This window comes from Nothobranchius furzeri, chromosome 13, assembly GCF_043380555.1.
Source record: "Nothobranchius furzeri strain GRZ-AD chromosome 13, NfurGRZ-RIMD1, whole genome shotgun sequence".
NCBI classification, from domain to species: Eukaryota; Metazoa; Chordata; class Actinopteri; order Cyprinodontiformes; family Nothobranchiidae; genus Nothobranchius; species Nothobranchius furzeri.
The window spans coordinates 23416613-23433619 of NC_091753.1; the positions used below are offsets into that span (position 1 = coordinate 23416613).

General features: G+C 42.9%; 1 protein-coding gene across 7 annotated transcripts in view; it reads right to left on the reverse strand.

Annotated features, from left to right (window-relative positions):
- The window catches only part of bcas3 (BCAS3 microtubule associated cell migration factor), a 458753-nt gene that overhangs the window by 292405 nt on the left and 149341 nt on the right, over positions 1 to 17007 (reverse strand). The gene's annotated exons all lie outside the window — the stretch shown is intronic.

Here is a 17007-nt window from a genome sequence, read left to right on the forward strand (position 1 = left end):
ATTTACCGGTCGATCTACGTCCCAATCCTCACCTATGGTCATGAGCTTTGGGTAATGACCGAAAGAACGAGATCGCGGATACAAGCGGCCGAAATGAGTTTCCTCCGTAGGGTGGCCGGGCTCAGCCTTAGAGATAGGGTGAGGAGCTCGGACATTCGGGAGGGACTCGGAGTAGAACCGCTGCTCCTCCGGATCGAAAGGAGCCAGTTGAGGTGGTTTGGGCATCTGGTCAGGATGCCTCCTGGACGCCTCCCCGGGGAGGTGTTTCGGGCATGTCCTGCCGGCAGAAGGCCCCCGGGTCGACCCAGGACACGTTGGAGAGGTTACATCTCCAATCTGGTCCGGGAACGCCTTGGGGTCCTGCCGGAGGAGCTGGTGGACAAGGCCGGGGAGAGGACGGCCTGGAGCTCCCTAGTTGGGATGCTGCCCCCGCGACCCGGACCCGGATAAGCGTAGGAAGACGAGACGAGATAAAGGAAAGGAAAATACAGGAGCTGTAAAAAGTACACCTCGCTTCATATCAAAATCAGTGTAGAGTGTCATTATAACGTAGGATTTAGATGTCAGTTAGTTGTACATAGGCATAACATTTTTCACACAAAATCAGTTCTTATCGGTTTAACATACTCAGTCCATTTTAACCAGGTTCTGTGGAACTTGTCTCGTTGGATTTTTTTAGTAAATGTTAGCTTCTCCATCGCATAGATTTCTTGCGCAATATCAGTCTACTCTGTGATGGTTGGGGTGTCCTGTTTCAACCATTTACTTATGGCTTTCTTGCTTGCTGCCAACAGTATCCAGAGTAGGTACCTGTCCTCGTTTTTCCAATGCGTTACATTGGTGTTGGTCAAGTACACGGCTTCAAATCAATAAGGGATTTCACTCCAGAATATATTATTAATATGTTCACATATCTGTGTCCAATAGGGCTGTATGGATGAACACTACAAATAATGTGCTCCAGGGAACCAGCACAGTTGCTAGCATGCACCGCCAGTGGTTTGGTGACTATTTTGAGATGGTGTAATAAAGAATCTAACTAGATTCTTCCAGCAAAACTCTCTCCATGTGTTGGATTATAATTTTCCTTTTAATGTGCTATCCGTCACTGTTAAAGTAAACCTACTAATAAAATGATACTGTTCTGAGACTTTTCATTTCTTTGTATTTGGACAAACATACTAAATCAACAAGGGCTATACGATATTAGAACAATGAAACATTTTACCATTCTTTTGTTCATTTGAGATTTATTTTTAATTTTATAGCTCACCATTCCTTTTTATTGTTATTTTTTTTATTATGGAGAACCAGAAAATGATTAACATATGAGAACACAACATGACATGAGAATAATACTCGTAAAACAACGTGTTTGAGCTGTTTGTGAGCTACAGAAGCACATTTATAAACAGAAACGTTAAGTAGCCATCTTAAAAAAAAACAGCAACAGACTTTTTGTGTGATATGCTTGTCAGCCACTAGATGGTGCCATCTGATAAGAGAAATACTGCAGAAAGAAGCTTTAATGCATTACTACGCAGATACTCCTCCTGGTCATTTTTCCTAACCTTAAAGAGAGTAAACAGTTAACAATATTGGGAACATTATTACATGGATCCTTTGTTTATTAATGCTTAATAATGCTTTAAGTAATGTTGATAAAGGGACCCTTATTGTAAAGCTGCTCTACGTAAAAAAATAATTGGCTGTTTTGGCTTGACCTTGATTTGTTCAACAATGGATTCATTTTATAAAAAAACACTACAAGTCTGATGTTTGACTGAAGAGAAAAATACAATTTTAACTTCAACAGCACGCTCATGTAAGTTCTTAAAAAAACAGATGTTAATGGGCTCAGCACAAACTACATTTTTAAAATGTGCACTCCATTTGAGTTGAGGCAAAGAAAAGGTCAAGAGCAAAAACCCTTAAAACATGACCAATTTAAAGGAAACCTACAGATACAAGAACCAACTCTAACATCCATTTGGTTGTTGCTCTTATTCTGGTGAACTGACCCTTTAATGACCTCAAGACACCACACAGAGACAAGGGAGCTAGAGTGTGTGAGCGAGGAAGACAGAGAGAGAGAGAGAGAGAGAGAGAGAGAGAGAGAGAGAGAGAGAGAGTGAGAGAGAGAGAAGAAAAGGTTTCTTGTGTTTTCTTAAAGCGAGACAGAAGAGAACAAAGCTGACGTTGTGTTACTTATTAAACAAAATCACAACTCCCTGATTTTCTCCCTGCTCCTGCTCTATCCATCTTTATCCATCCCTCTCTTTTTCTGTGCTCCATGACCCTTGAGGCCAATAGCTGTTCCCTAATTAATTATTAATGTTCTGAAGCATTTGGTGGACTGGCTAGATCAAGTTTCCAATTGGTGTGTGTGTGTGTCTGTGTGTCTGTGTCTGTGTCTGTGTCTGTGTCTGTGTCTGTGTCTGTGTGTGTGTGTGTGTGTGTGTGTGTGTGTGTGTGTGTGTGTGTGTGTGTGTGTGTGTGTGTGTGTGTGTGTGTGTGTGTGTGTGTGTGTGTGTGTGTGTGTGTGTGTGTGTGCGTGTGTGTGTGTGTGTGTGTGTGGTGCAAAAGGCCAGAATCCAGACTTTGGTTCATCCTGAAGAACAAGTAGACAGAGTGTCACCCTGGTGTCACAAAATGTGTAACTGGTCCTAAAACAGCACCAAACATCAGTCTCATTGAACAGACGGGATTTCTCAGAGTTTGGATGAACTCAATAAACTTGTGGATGATCAGAGGCAGGATTTAGGTGATGGGTGCAGATCACATCTGTGTTGTTGTTTTGGATTATATATTTTCACATTTCTGTGGCCTCATGGAAGCTTAACAAAGAGCAGAACGCTACAGATGTCAACATATGAAATGTCAATTATTTTGAATGTGTCATTCTAAATGATTGGATCCATCTATCAAGGAGCCTTTTGAGCATCTCTTCGTCCTCTGCGTGAAAGTTATATCCTGATCTCTTTTAATATGCTCTTTTATAGTTCCATTCACTTTCATTAATTTTCTATGTTCCGGGAACCCATGAGCCAACCAGAAAGGGGAGGAGCCCTGGGCTCCCCATTGGAAGTTATGGCAGAAAAGGTGCCAAAAAAGGATTGAAAATGTAAACCTGTATTTGAAAAGACTACAAAAAAAGCTATTGAAGAGCAGAATAAGAGCAGGATAGGGATGCTCCAATCATATTTATTTATTCCCAATCGAAGTCTGAGTCATTTGAGTATCTGTTGATACAGAGTCCTGATCCGATACTTTGGCAATGCATGAAATCACGAAAACCACATCAACATTGTCACTAAGTTATTAATTAATATTTATGTAATTCCCCAACACATCTATTGTTTAGGAAGTACATTGATAAAAATGTGTAAATATTATTAATGTAAATGATAAATGGGGTTAGGGTAGTGTATGTATTTGTATAGCACCTTTGGATTCTACTGCAAGCCCCCAAGGCGCATCAAAACACAATCAGTCATCCACCCAATCACACACACACGCACGCACGCACGCACGCACGCACGCACACACACACACACACACACACACACACACACACACACACACACACACTTGTGGGGATGAGCCACAGATGAAGCCAAAGCTGTCCTGGAGCGCACTGACGCAAGTAAAACTGCTGAATACTGGTGCCGCCAATCCCTCCACCCACCACCAGCAAATTAAGTGTCCTGCATTCTCTGGTGGGAGCAGGGATTTAACCTCCAACCTTCCGATTACTGGACAGATATACAGGTCCTTCTCAAAGAATTTGCATATTGTGATGAAAAATTAGCATATTATGAAAAGGTCCTCTTAACGAGCTATTAACCTAATAATCTGAATCAATTAATTAACTCTAAACACCTGCAAAAGATTCCTGAGGCATTTAAAAACTCCCAGCTTGGCTCATTACTCAAAACCGTAATCATGGGTGAGACTGCCGACCTGACTGCTGTCCAGAAGGCCATCATTGACACCCTCAAGCAAGAGGGTAAGACACAGAAAGAAATTTCTGAACGAATAGGCTGTTCCCATAGGCTGTTCCCAGAGAGCTGTATCAAGGCACCTCAGTGGGAAGTCTGTGGGAAGGAAAAAGTGTAGCAGAATACTCTGCACAACAAGAAGAGGTGACTGGATCCTGAGGAAGATTGTGGAGAAGGACTGATTCCAGACCTTGGGGAACCTGCGGAAGCAGTGGACTGAGTCTGGAGTAGAAACATCCAGAGCCACCGTGTACAGGTGTGTGCAGGAAATGAGCTTCAGCTGCAGCATTCCCCAGATCAAGCCACTTTTGAACCAGAAAAAGCGTCAGAAGCACCTGACCTGGGCTACAGAGCAGCAGCACTAGACTGTTGCTCAGTGGTCCAAAGTACTTTTTTTGGATGAGAGAAAATTTTGCATGTCATTCAGAAATAAAGGTGCCAGAGTCTGGAGGAAGACTGGGCAGAGGGAAATGCCAAAATGCCTGAAGTCCAGTGTCAAGTCCCCACAGTCAGTGATGGTCTGGGGTGGCATGTCAGCTGCTGGTGTTGGTCCACTGTGTTTTATCAAGGTCAGGGTCAATGCAGCTAGCTATCAGGAGATTTTGGAGCACTTCATGCTTCCATCTGCTGAAACGCTTTATGGAGATGAAGATTTCATTTTTCAGCATGACCTGGCACCTGCTCACAGTGACAACACCACTGGTAAACGGTTTACTGACCATGGTATTACTGTGCTCAACTGGCCTGCCAACTCTCCTGACCTGAACCCCATAGAGAATCTGTGGGATATTGTGAAGCCAAAGTTGAGAGACGCAAGATCCAACACTCCGGATGAGCTTAAGGCCGCTATCGAAGCATCCTGGGCCTCCATAACACCTCAGCAGTGCCACAGGCTGATTGCCTCCATGCCACGCCGCACTGAAGCAGTCATTTCTGCAAAAGGATTCCCGACCAAGTATTGAGTGCATAACTGAACATAATTATTTGAAGGTTGACTTTTTTTGTATTAAAAACACTTTTCTTTCATTGGTCGGACCAAATATGCTAATTTTTTGAGGTAGGAATTTTGGGTTTTCTTGAGCTGTATGCCAAAATCATCAATATTAGAAACAATAAAAGACTTGAACTACTTCAGTTGTGTGTAATGAATATAATATATATGAAAGTCTAATGTTTATCAGTACATTACAGACAATAATGAACTTTATCTCAATATGCAATTTTTTTAGAAGGACCTGTACACACACACACACACACACACACACACACACACACACATATATATATATATATATATATATATATATGTATATATGAATTTTTTATATTTATTCCATCTGTCTGATGCTGCTGAACAGACATGTCTGAGAGGCCATCCTTAGGAGGAGGAGCTGTACTAAAGGCAGGCTGTCAGTGACCTGTTAGCCAGGGCACCGAAGCACAGAGCCTAAACAAGACTAAAGGCTGCCTAGGTATTGATGTGGGCTGACCTGGGGCCAAGGGACAGATAAGGATCTGATGGATCTGGAGAAGTGGCTGCCCAGCATTGAGAGGCTAGCTGTTCTAAAAATGGCATCTGTTTAGTCCACGCATCTTTATTTCTACTAATTTATTTTTCTGTTAGTTGCCTTCCTTCCAGTCTCAACCCAGATGCCAGAAATTACGGGCTGAGTTTCCACTCAGCTGCTCCACCTGTCTCACTTCTCACTTTCCTCTTTTGAGGAGTCCTCTGGCAGATAGGTGCTGGCACACTGACAGAGCAGGATAGCTTAGTCATCATATATCATTCACCATGTATTTGACTGACAGTTCCTCTATTCAGCCAGAAGTACACTTACCCCGTCCTTTCTCTGGCTCTCTTTGATTACTGACCCAGTCATGGCGCCATGGTTTCTCTTTACCAAACGCCTGATGTTCAAAAGCCTTCACTCTGGCCCCTTTCTCAGAGCAATTAGATCTATTGACAAGGCAAATGTGGCTGGCCTGTCATGGGCCTCAGCATCCCTAGAGAGCTGCCAAGCCAGCCATGCAGTCAGTCAGTCAGTCAGTCAGTCTCCACGATTAGCACATTATATGACAGTTAGAGAAAAGAGGGCTGCAGCCAAAAAGCATAACCTTGGTTCCTGCCAACATCACAGGGCTCAAAGGAACCAACCAGAAATCCAGGTGCTAAATTATTCACTGCTTTGATTGCTCCAGAGCAGCTCTGTGGTGAGGGGGAGAGGTGTCTGAACACATGCTGTGGACAGAGACATAAATATTCATGAACGGGAGTCATCTTTTACTGTATATAAAAACTGTGTTGAACAGAGAGGTGTGTGTGTGTGTGTGTGTGTTTTCTGTGAATAGCCAGTTTTATAATCATTGACCTCAAAGAAATGAGCCTTTATCTATTTTGTACATACTGTGTAGCAGACGCTTGTGAAGACACAGACATGAATCTGATTATTAGACTTAAACTACAAACAGAATTCACCGGACATTAAATACCTGGCTCCAGACTGCCAGATTCTAGTCCAGCATCACATATTTCTGAGTGTACTGTATAATGTGTGTCTCTCCTCCTTATCTCTCCTAAGATTTGCTGTGCCTTGCCGTCCTCTGCAGGGCTGAGTGCTGCTCCAGATGGACAGGTGGAGATAGTGGCCATGAAGTGGCGCCACTGCAACTTTTTATCTTCCCGTCCTGGAGGCTCCGGTCTGGCCTGACCCTGGCCCTTCCTCTCCTCTCCTCTCCTCTCCCCTTCCTACTCCTTTCCTTGCAAGCTGCATTTTTAATCAGCCTGGGTCATCCAATATAGAGCCATGAGATCAGAAAGCATGGCCCGTCAATCAAGTGCTGCCACCATTCCCTAAGCTTAGGAGACAATTAGCTGATTAACAGATGCTGCTTCAATCCAGCATTCAAATGCAATTTTTAATGCAAACATTTAAAAAAAAGCAGAATGGGAGAATGCCAGACCTGTGATGTTTTTCATTGCTTCATTCCCAATATTATAGTAGGGATCCCATCAGTGCTTCAAGCTTGACATTTCATTTTACCCATTATGACTGATAGAAGCGATGGTATAAACCAGTGGTGTCCAATGCTGGTTCTCAAAGGCTACCGCCCTGCATGATTAAGAGGGTTCTCTACTTTAACACACCTGGTTTTAATCAGTAGGTGATTAACAGGCTTCTGAAAAGCTTGATGACCTGCTGACCTAGTGATTCAAACATTGAATCAGCTGTGTTGGAGCAGAGAAACAACAAAGACCCAATCCCAATACTCACACTTCCACCCTTACGCCCTTCAGTTGCGCGATCCCGACCAGGGGTGGGAGTGCTTAGGGTGTCTCGATTCTCAAATGCGGAAGTTGATCACGCCCCTTTTGCACTCTTGATCCTTCACCAAAGTCTGCAGCGATGCTCCACATTTAAGTCCAGCTGATATGTTGTCATTTGGGTGCTCTAGTCTGTTTCTAACTGTTGTGTATGGTTTTGTTGGTGTGTAGATTAGATTCCGATTCTTGGGGTGCCGATTCGATTCAGAATCGATTCTCAATTTAAATCGATTCACAATTTAACAAAGAGTGTCAGCTCCAGGATGAACTGCTTTGCTGTACAAGTTAGTTAAAGCTATGGGACATTTTAATTTGACTTTAAACTGGTCGTGCTCCAAAAATGCAAATTTACAATGTAAAATAAAATGATTCTAAAACTGTAAACAGAAGCAATCTTCTGACCAAAAGGCAACATTTATTTTTGCTTATCTTGTAAAATATAACAAATCTGTAGTTACCTAACAGTAGCTTTGAAAGTAATATGTTCAAATACTTTTCAAGTATGTGTAGAAACAAGTTACATGAGCAATCCAGAGTACTCATTTATCAACTTAGAAAATAAATATGAGAATATCTCAAATTTCTGAGTATGGAAAAAATTACAAGTGCCCTCTTATCAGCAGGTTCAAACATAAATCATCTCAATTTATGGGATCACAAAAGTAAACGGAGTACTGACTCTCCTAACAAAGATAAAAAACGTGCATCTCAAACCTGTAACATGCCAAATATTTGAGTTCTTGGAATTGTTTCAGAACCTTTGTGAATCGATTCTGAATCTTTATAAATAAGAATCCAATTTGGACTTGAATCGATTGTTTTCAGCACCTCTAGGAATTATCCACAATCCATTGCAGCGGGAGAAAAGGCTTAACTGTCTTTTTTGAAAATATGTATTTTCTAATGAAAGTTGTTAATTTTAGGACAATTAGTTGATGCTCTGAAACTTCTAGACAAAGCAGCAATGAATGTAAATTAATTTCAAAGAATTGTTTGATTGTTTGTTCGAAAGTTGTTAATAAAGGATTAAAAAAAAAAAGGTATCACAGCGACCAGCATCCCGGCATGTGTTGCGGTCGATGACGCAACGCTCCCTGTCTCAATTCTGCATTTATTTGTAAACTTGTGTACTACCCACTCGGAGCCTTACAGCACACTTTCTCCAAGTGCACGCAGTGCGTGTATTGAGATTGGGCAAAAGTCTGCATCAATGACTTGGGTGAAGGGTATTACCCACAATCCACTGCTGTGTGGGAATTTTGAGAAGGTGGAACAATGGCCTTTTCTGAAAATATGTATTTTGAAATGAAAGAGGTTCATTTTAAGATGATTAATCATACTTATTCATCCTCTGGATGTTTTAGACTAAGATTTAAAGTTAACGGCAATGAATGTAAATTTTGTCAAGATATTGTTTGTTTGAAGTTATTTACAAATATATTTTTTTAAAAGTAGCACAAACAATGACCAGTATGCATGGTGGTCGATGACGCAATGTTCACTGTCCTAATTTGACAATTATTTGCCCACTTGTGTACTACGCACCTGAAGCCTTACTGCGCACTTCCTCCAAGTGCACTTCGCTGAAGGCCGTAGGGCGTAGTGCGAGTAGGGGATTGGGCTAAGACACACTGGATAGGGATTCTTCAGGACCAGGGTTGGACATCCCTAGTTTAAATGCCCTCTTCTCCTTGCACTGATCCTGCTCTATATGAACATGGACAGCGTAGAAAACTTTACCGAAAATCTGTAAAATAAAGAGAAGACTTCTCAATGTGGACTGTAACGTAACAGCTGCTGAAACAAGCTGCCACCTTGTGCGGGGCTGTTATACAACGGTATTTTCCTTTTGTAAATCTGACCCTGATAGGAGGAATTGTTCTGCAGGTCATAGTTGTGTGCTTTGTGCTTTTCTCTTTCCTAATCTGTATGTTCAGTGGGAGGCACTTGAACAGGAAACTTATGGCTGTGCAGTAATTCCTCCTCAGGTCAAATTGACTCTTTCTCCTGGATCACTTCTCAGCTGCACTGCCAAGCCCTGGAGAAAGGAGCTGGCACAGAGGCGCATGCTGTAAAAGTGGATGCAGAGCGTCTCTCTCTCTCTCTCTGGGTGCAAAGCACAGAGATGGAAGGTGGCACTGCAAGAGAAACTCAGATGTTGGTGTTTATGAAGCAGACCCAAAGGGTAGATGGCAACACAGGCAGAGCATAGGGGGGTGAACAATTATGTTTATAACATCTTGACCTCACTTTGCTTCACACATGGCTGGTTGTGGGAGTAAAGAGCCATGGCGGTGTTATCTGGCTATTGTTAATTGGATGTAAATGTTAATGCAATGAATCTCTCACATTATGCAGACAGTTCCATTACTCATGCTAGCAGAGAACGGTGGACTAGGCTAACGCCCGAGCCCATCAGTCCAATGCATCCTCATCGCTCTGACACAAGGAGAGACCATTAGCACTAATTTGAGAAAATATCCTACCAGTTAGACCTGAAGCTCTGCAGAAATCAATGGAGATGAGTGGAAGGATTAGTGTAAGCACAGCTACCACTTGGCCTGGGGCACGAACAAAAACTAATTACACATTTTGAATGTTTATAATTATGGAATGAGCTCAAAACGCCGTCCTGTTCCACGGGGGTGGATTGAATCCATGTGTGGCCATCCGTGTGCACTCTGTCTTTTTGTAAAATGGCCTCTAAATCAGCAACCTACAGTGCCCAATGCTCTGTACCGGAGGGTTTTCAGGGTGTTGGATCCTTAGTACAGCCTCTCATGATTTTATGCGGGAACATCCTGAAGGTGACACACAGATTGGTTGCTAAAAATTAATTTAAAGCGCAGCGCAAAACAAAACATCTAAAATGCAGCGTTACACAGCTCTTATACTTACCTGTGCAGCACTCATGAACAATAAGCACCATTGCTTCCCTCAGTCACAACTAGGCTCCTGGATGCCACACAAAAGACTTAAACAATGGGATCCAATGCCTCCTCGGCTGACACTCAGTATTAAGGGGTTGGATTTGAGGATTAAACCACCAAACAGCTCCCGAGCGCAGCCACTGCTGCAGCTCACCGCTCCCCACGGGGATGGGTCAAATGCAGAGATGTAATTTCACCAGCGTGTGATCGATGACTATTACTGATGATGACTTGTACCAGAACTTTTCAGGAGATCGTTTTAGTTTGTTGAAGCTTTTCAGCCCATGAAAAATCCAAGCAGCAAAAAAGGCTCTGGTACACAAGGGCATCACTAGGTGGCGCTATAAAGCTCTTTCTGTCATCGCTGCAATGGCAATTTTGAAAAACAAATTAGCTTATGAGATTGCTTCCATGTCTCTGAACAACATTCCAACATAGTATAGCTATAAGTATACTGTGGAGGAAAAAAAAGAGATGTCTTGTTTTTCTTGCATTTGTCTTAAAACCTCCACCAATAAAACGTTTCAGACCGTCTTGGCAAACCGTCGCAGTTCTGCACTTTTCTGGGTTCTCCGTTCATAATACACTTGTGTATTTAGCAGCAGAACACCACTGGTGTGTAGGGATGGATACCTTTGACATCTGAATCGATTCGGTACAGATTCCCGGTACCTAGGAATCGATACCGGTACTTAACGGTACCAATTATCTTTTGAGTGTTTAAGAATTAATCAAATCTCTTTTTAAACTAATATATATTTTTCTCAATACAGTGGGGCAAGAAAGTATTTAGTCAGCCACCGATTGTGCAAGTTCTCCCACTTGAAATGATGACAGAGGTAAGTAATTTACATCATAGGTACACTTCAACTGTGAGAGACAGAATGTGACAAAAAAATCCATGGATTCACGTGGCAGGATTTTTAAAGAATTTATTTGTAAATCAGGGTGGAAAATAAGTATTTGGTCACTTCAAACAAGGAAAATCTCTGGCTCTCACAGACCTGTAACGTCTTCTTTAAGAAGCTTTTCTGTCCTCCACTCGTTACCTGTATTAATGGCACCTGTTTGAACTCATGATCTGTATAAAAGACACCTGTCTACAGCCTCAAACAGTCAGACTCCAAACTCCACTATGGCCAAGACCAAAGAGCTTTCGAAGGACACCAGGAAAATAATTGTAGACCTGCACCAGACTGGGAAGAGTGAATCTACAATAGGCAAGCAGCTTGGTGTGAAAAAATCAACTGTGTGAGCAATTATCAGAAAATGGAAGACATACAAGACCACTGATAATCTCCCTCGATCTGGGGCTCCACGCAAGATCTCATCCCGTGGGGTCAAAATGATCATGAGAACGGTGAGCGAGAATCCCAGAACCACACGGGGGACCTGGTGAATGACCTGCAGAGAGCTGGGACCACAGTAACAAAGGTCACCATCAGTAACACACTACAACGGCAGGGGATCAAATCCTGCAGTGCCAGACGTGTTCCGCTGCTGAAGCCAGTGCATGTCCAGGCCCGTCTGAAGTTTGCCAGAGAGCATATGCAGAGGACTGGGAGAATGTCATGTGGTCAGATGAAACCAAAGTAGAACTTTTTGGTATAAACTCAACTTGTTGTATTTGGAGGAAGAAGAATGCTGAGTTGCATCCCAAGAACACCATACCTACTGTGAAGCATGGGGGTGGGAACATCATGCTTTGGGGCTGTTTTTCTGCTAAGGGGACAGGACGACTGATCCATGTTAAGGAAAGAATGAATGGGGCCATCGTGAGATTCTGAGCCAAAACCTCCTTCCATCAGTGAGAGCTTTGAAGATGAAACGTGGCTGGGTCTTCCAACACGACAATGATCCCAAACACACCACCCGGGCAACAAAGGAGGGGCTCCGTAAGAAGCATTTGAAAGTCCTGGAGTGGCCTAGCCAGTCTCCAGACCTCAACCCCATAGAAAATCTGTGGAGGGAGTTGAAAGTCCGTGTTGCTCCGTGACAGCCCCAAAACATCACTGCTCTCGAGAAGATCTGCATGGAGGAATGGGCCAAAATACCAGCTACTGTGTGTGCAAACCTGGTAAAGACCTATAGTAATCGTTTGACCTCTGTTATTGCCAACAAAGGTTATGTTACAAAGTATTGAGTTGAATTTTTGTTATTGACCAAAAACTTATTTTCCACCCTGATTTACAAATAAATTCTTTAAAAATCCTGCCATGTGAATTCATGGATTTTTTTTCACATTCTGTCTCTCACAGTTGAAGTGTACCTATGATGTAAATTACTGACCTCTGTCATCATTTTAAGTGGGAGAACTTGCACAATCGGTGGCTGACTAAATACTTTTTTGCCCCACTCTATATGACTACATTTGATACATTTTACAATAAATAGCATATTACTGTTTGTATTTTATCATCGTAGTGTTGTACACAATTCTTATATCTTAATACCTTTGTGGTTAAAGAAAACCTTTAACCACAATGTTTCTCCATTTACTCCTATTCCTCTTCTTTGCCCTCTGGAACAACTATGATGAGGAGTCCAAGTATTATATACTACAAATGAAACTAAATCAAACTTCAATACCACACAACTGCTTGTATTTGAATACTGCGGCGTTTCATAAACTAAAACCCAGCTCCATGTACTCCTGTTCCTCTCCCTTCCTCTCTGGACAAATTACTTGATGAATGGGTTCTTGTAGTTTTATAAATTGCAAATTAAACTCGAGCAAACATCTTTGCTGTGAACTAAACTTACTATGTACAGTATCTTCATTTCTTTTGCTGTTGTTTTTCAAAACGTAGATTTTTCCTACTCGGAATACGGAATTTCCGAGTTCCAAGAAGAAAGCGAACGCCCCGATTAGCTGATGTTAACGGAAGCTAAAGCATCAAGCTAACGCTATCTTACAGTTTGTTTACCTGCTGGGACAGATAAAGACCATGATGCCTCACTTAGATCGTTATCGGTCATCACCCAGTAACCCCTCGCATTTAGTGAAGTGGACCCAAACTTTAGAGGCTTTCTCTCTGCCATGCTGCTGATTACAGCTCGCCTGCAGCGACTGACATAATGCTCTTGCACATGCACTGCTGTCCCTCTCAGCAAATCTCCACTCACAAGTTCTTATTATTGAAGGACAGGTACCGAAACAAGGCACCGTTTCACATAACGTGAATCGGTCCTCAGTAGGTACCACAGAATTTGTTCGGTGCCTTAAAACGTACCGAATTTGGTACCCATCCCTACTGGCATGAGAGGTTCTCGGCTCAATAATATCAGAGAAGGAGAAACAGCCAGCTGCTACCACTTCAGCTTTAGGACAAACTATCAGAGGAAAAAGAAAAACACCATTCAAAGCCACAGACTACGGTGCCCGTCTGGTGACATTGAGGGAAAAAAAATAACTTGTGGCCACGAGATACTTAACGTGTGGCAACGAGTTGTTAACTCGTCGACACAAATTATTAATGCAATCCCACGACTTATTAATGTGTTCCCACAAGTTATTAATGCGTGGCCACGCATTAATAACTTGTGAGAATGCATTAAGTATCTCATGGCCACGACTTTTTTTTTCCTCAATGTCACCAGACGGACAACGTAACGGACAACAAAAGTGGTTGGAACCAAGAAAATGGCGACTGCTGTTTACTGCTATCTTTTTTCCTCTAGCAACAGGAAAACTCAGGAGGGATCAGAAGCCACTTACTTCAAAGGATAAAGAACTCAGAACACAAAGATCCAGCCGTCCGTCCATTTTTGTACATATATCCAAGTCGGAGACATGGGTGAACCAACCCCAGCAGAAAGACCCAAATAATCATCTCTCCAGCAACCTTCACCAGCTCCACTGGTAGGACCCCAAAGGCAATGTTCCCAGGCCAGCCTGGAGATATAATCCTCCCAACATGTTTTGGGTTGACCCAAGGGTATCCTGTTGGCAGGACATGCATGAAACACCTCCCAACTCACCTCAGCTGGCTCTTCCTGACGTGAAGGAGCAGCGGTTCTGTCTTTGAGTCCCTCCCAGATATGTGCTCCTCACCTCATCTCTGAGGCTATTCCCGGCCACTAGGGCTGCAACAACGAATCGATAAATTCGATGAAAATCGATTACTAAAAGCGTTGGCAACGAATTGCGTCATCGATTCGTTGGGTCGCACAACTCTTCCAAAAGCGCCCCCCCTTCCCGCCCGCCGTTGCGCGCAGACAGATCAGCGCGAGGGAGAGCCGGCAGTTGTTTGGAAGAGGAACATGGCAGAAGCAGCGAGAGTCAAAACAGTAAAAGCTTTTTAAGTTTGGGAGCATTTTCAGTTAAATCAGGCGAAGACATGCGTTACCTGCAACGTTTAGGTCAGACTTAGCATGGCACGGGATGATGCAGCGTCTTAAACGCAAGCATGTCGGGATCATCAGCGAGGAAGGAGAGAACTCTGTGTCCGGGTAAATTAAAAACTTTTCAAGAGTGATTCATCCAAGTCCCGGATTATTACACAGGCTAGACATGCACTAAGCTCGTAAAAAAAGAGTCTAAAGTCGTGAGCGCGACGCTTATTAGATGAGCGGGGGGACTCGCGCTGCTGCTAACCGGTTCCGCCCAAGGCCGGATTAACTGGGCAATTGCCCAGGGCCCACGAACTCTAAAGGGCCCAGGGCACGAGCAAAATACTGTATCTATAATTTCCCGCTTTATGAGGACTATGGTGACCGTACGTTCCGTTTTCCCCGGACGTGTCCATTTTTCACACTCTGTCCGGCGCGTCCGGACTGCGGGTTCTTGTATTGATGAAAATGTCCGGCTTTTCATCCAGGAGCAGGGATCGAATTATGGGGGAGCTGTATATCCTACACATCCAGGGGAACCGGAAAAAAGTTTTCTATATTATATCATTTTTGGACTCTTTTGAGCAGAGAGCGGCACAGCGCGTTGTTGCGCAGCGATCCAGGCTGCTGCTTCCAGCGCACGGTCCATTCTCAAAGTGGCGCAACCAAAAAACTATAATTAGCACACGATCGTTCATGTAGTCTGCACATATTCTCTATTTTCTGTCTTATTTGTGCCTGCAGCGCTCTGCTACTGCGGAGCTCATCACCTGTGCTGCGGTGATTTCACCTCACACAGCATCGAAAACGCGCTCGGCGCTTTGTGGTCAGGAGATCCCTTTGATCTGCTCAGAAGTAACTGATGAGGTGAAAAAGTAAGAATCCAGGCAGCAGTTTTTCTGGACAATTAAGAGGAGATGCAGGAAGATGAGAGACAGACAGGACAGGAAAATAGTTCAATAAAAACAACAAAACAAAACAAAGTGTTGAAAAGTAAAATGTAGATAGATTTATCTCCACTACACGTTTTTACCTATAAAACAATAAGTTACACACATGTAATATTTATAAATTTGATACTATTCAGGTCACCTTCAACACTCAGTCACACACCCAGGGCCGTTTCAAGACATTTTGGGGGCCAAGGCAAAATGCCCCCCCCCCCCCCATTACTGGGCTCCCCAGAAGCCTCTGTGTAATCCATACCCTCTCCAGTAGTGTTAGTTATACAGTGTTTATAAAAGCCCCTCAGGCATTACTGACATGTTCTAATATTATCAGATGAAAAACTAAATTATCAGACATGCTGTCTCATCTGCTTCTTTTCTAAACTTGCAGAAAGTAACAAAACCATTTGAAAGCCACTATTTATGGATTCTCTGAAAGTTTCCATGGAGTGTGTGACAACTTATTTTTTCAGTCATTTTTGGAAATAGTGATCAATTTTGATTAATTCACAGCCTATGTTTAATTACATTTAAAAATTAGTTGTCTGACATCCCCAGTTATAATAAATGTCTACAGATGTGATCAAACAAAACAGATGAGAATTGCCCTTAAGCTGTTTAATTGGACCAAGCATTTTAGGTCACAGATAGATGTAGCTTAGGGTCTCTGTCTATACACCTTATAAGACAATTTAGGTGATGGCATGTTGTTTTTCTGCTATTGAACTGTTTTCTAATAATGTTGTGTTAAATAAAGTGAAGGAAGGAGAGAAATAACGTTTCCCTAGCAGTTTTTAAAAATTTCCCCATGTAATCCGATTAATCGATTAATCGCGTCGAGACCCCATCCGATTCATCGATTATCCAAATAATCGTTTGTTGCAGCCCTACCGGCCACCCAAACACATTTTAGCTGCTTCTATTCTCAACGATGGACTTTTTGTCATTACCCAAAGCTCATGACCATAGATGAGGATTGGGTTAAAGACCACAATGTAAACTGGGAGCTTTGATTTCTGGCTTAGCTCCCTCTTTACCACAACAGACCGGCTCTGTGTCCGCATCACTTCAGACGCCGACCCGATCCACCAGTTGATCTCCACCTCCCGCACAGCATTGCACGATACGTAAACACATGAGGTAGGACCTGTTCCCTGATCTAGAGTTGACAATCTAACCTTTACTACGCCCATCTGATAGTTGAATTTCAGAATTAAGGAGGCGGAGTGTGTATTTGGTTCTGGCTTATGTTCAAACATCATATTATTTATGGTCAAACTGCGACATCAACAGAGGGCCAATAACAGAATACTAATAAAAGACAGGCTGTTTTTCCCTATCACACCCTTTCAGGTCCCACTGTCATTGAAGGCCCTTTCCACGACTATAGAGTCCACGGTTAAAGCACAATCTGGCACTCATCCAACAGCCTCCAGAAAGAGAGGGCACTCCAAGCTGCTATGGTGCAAAAGTGC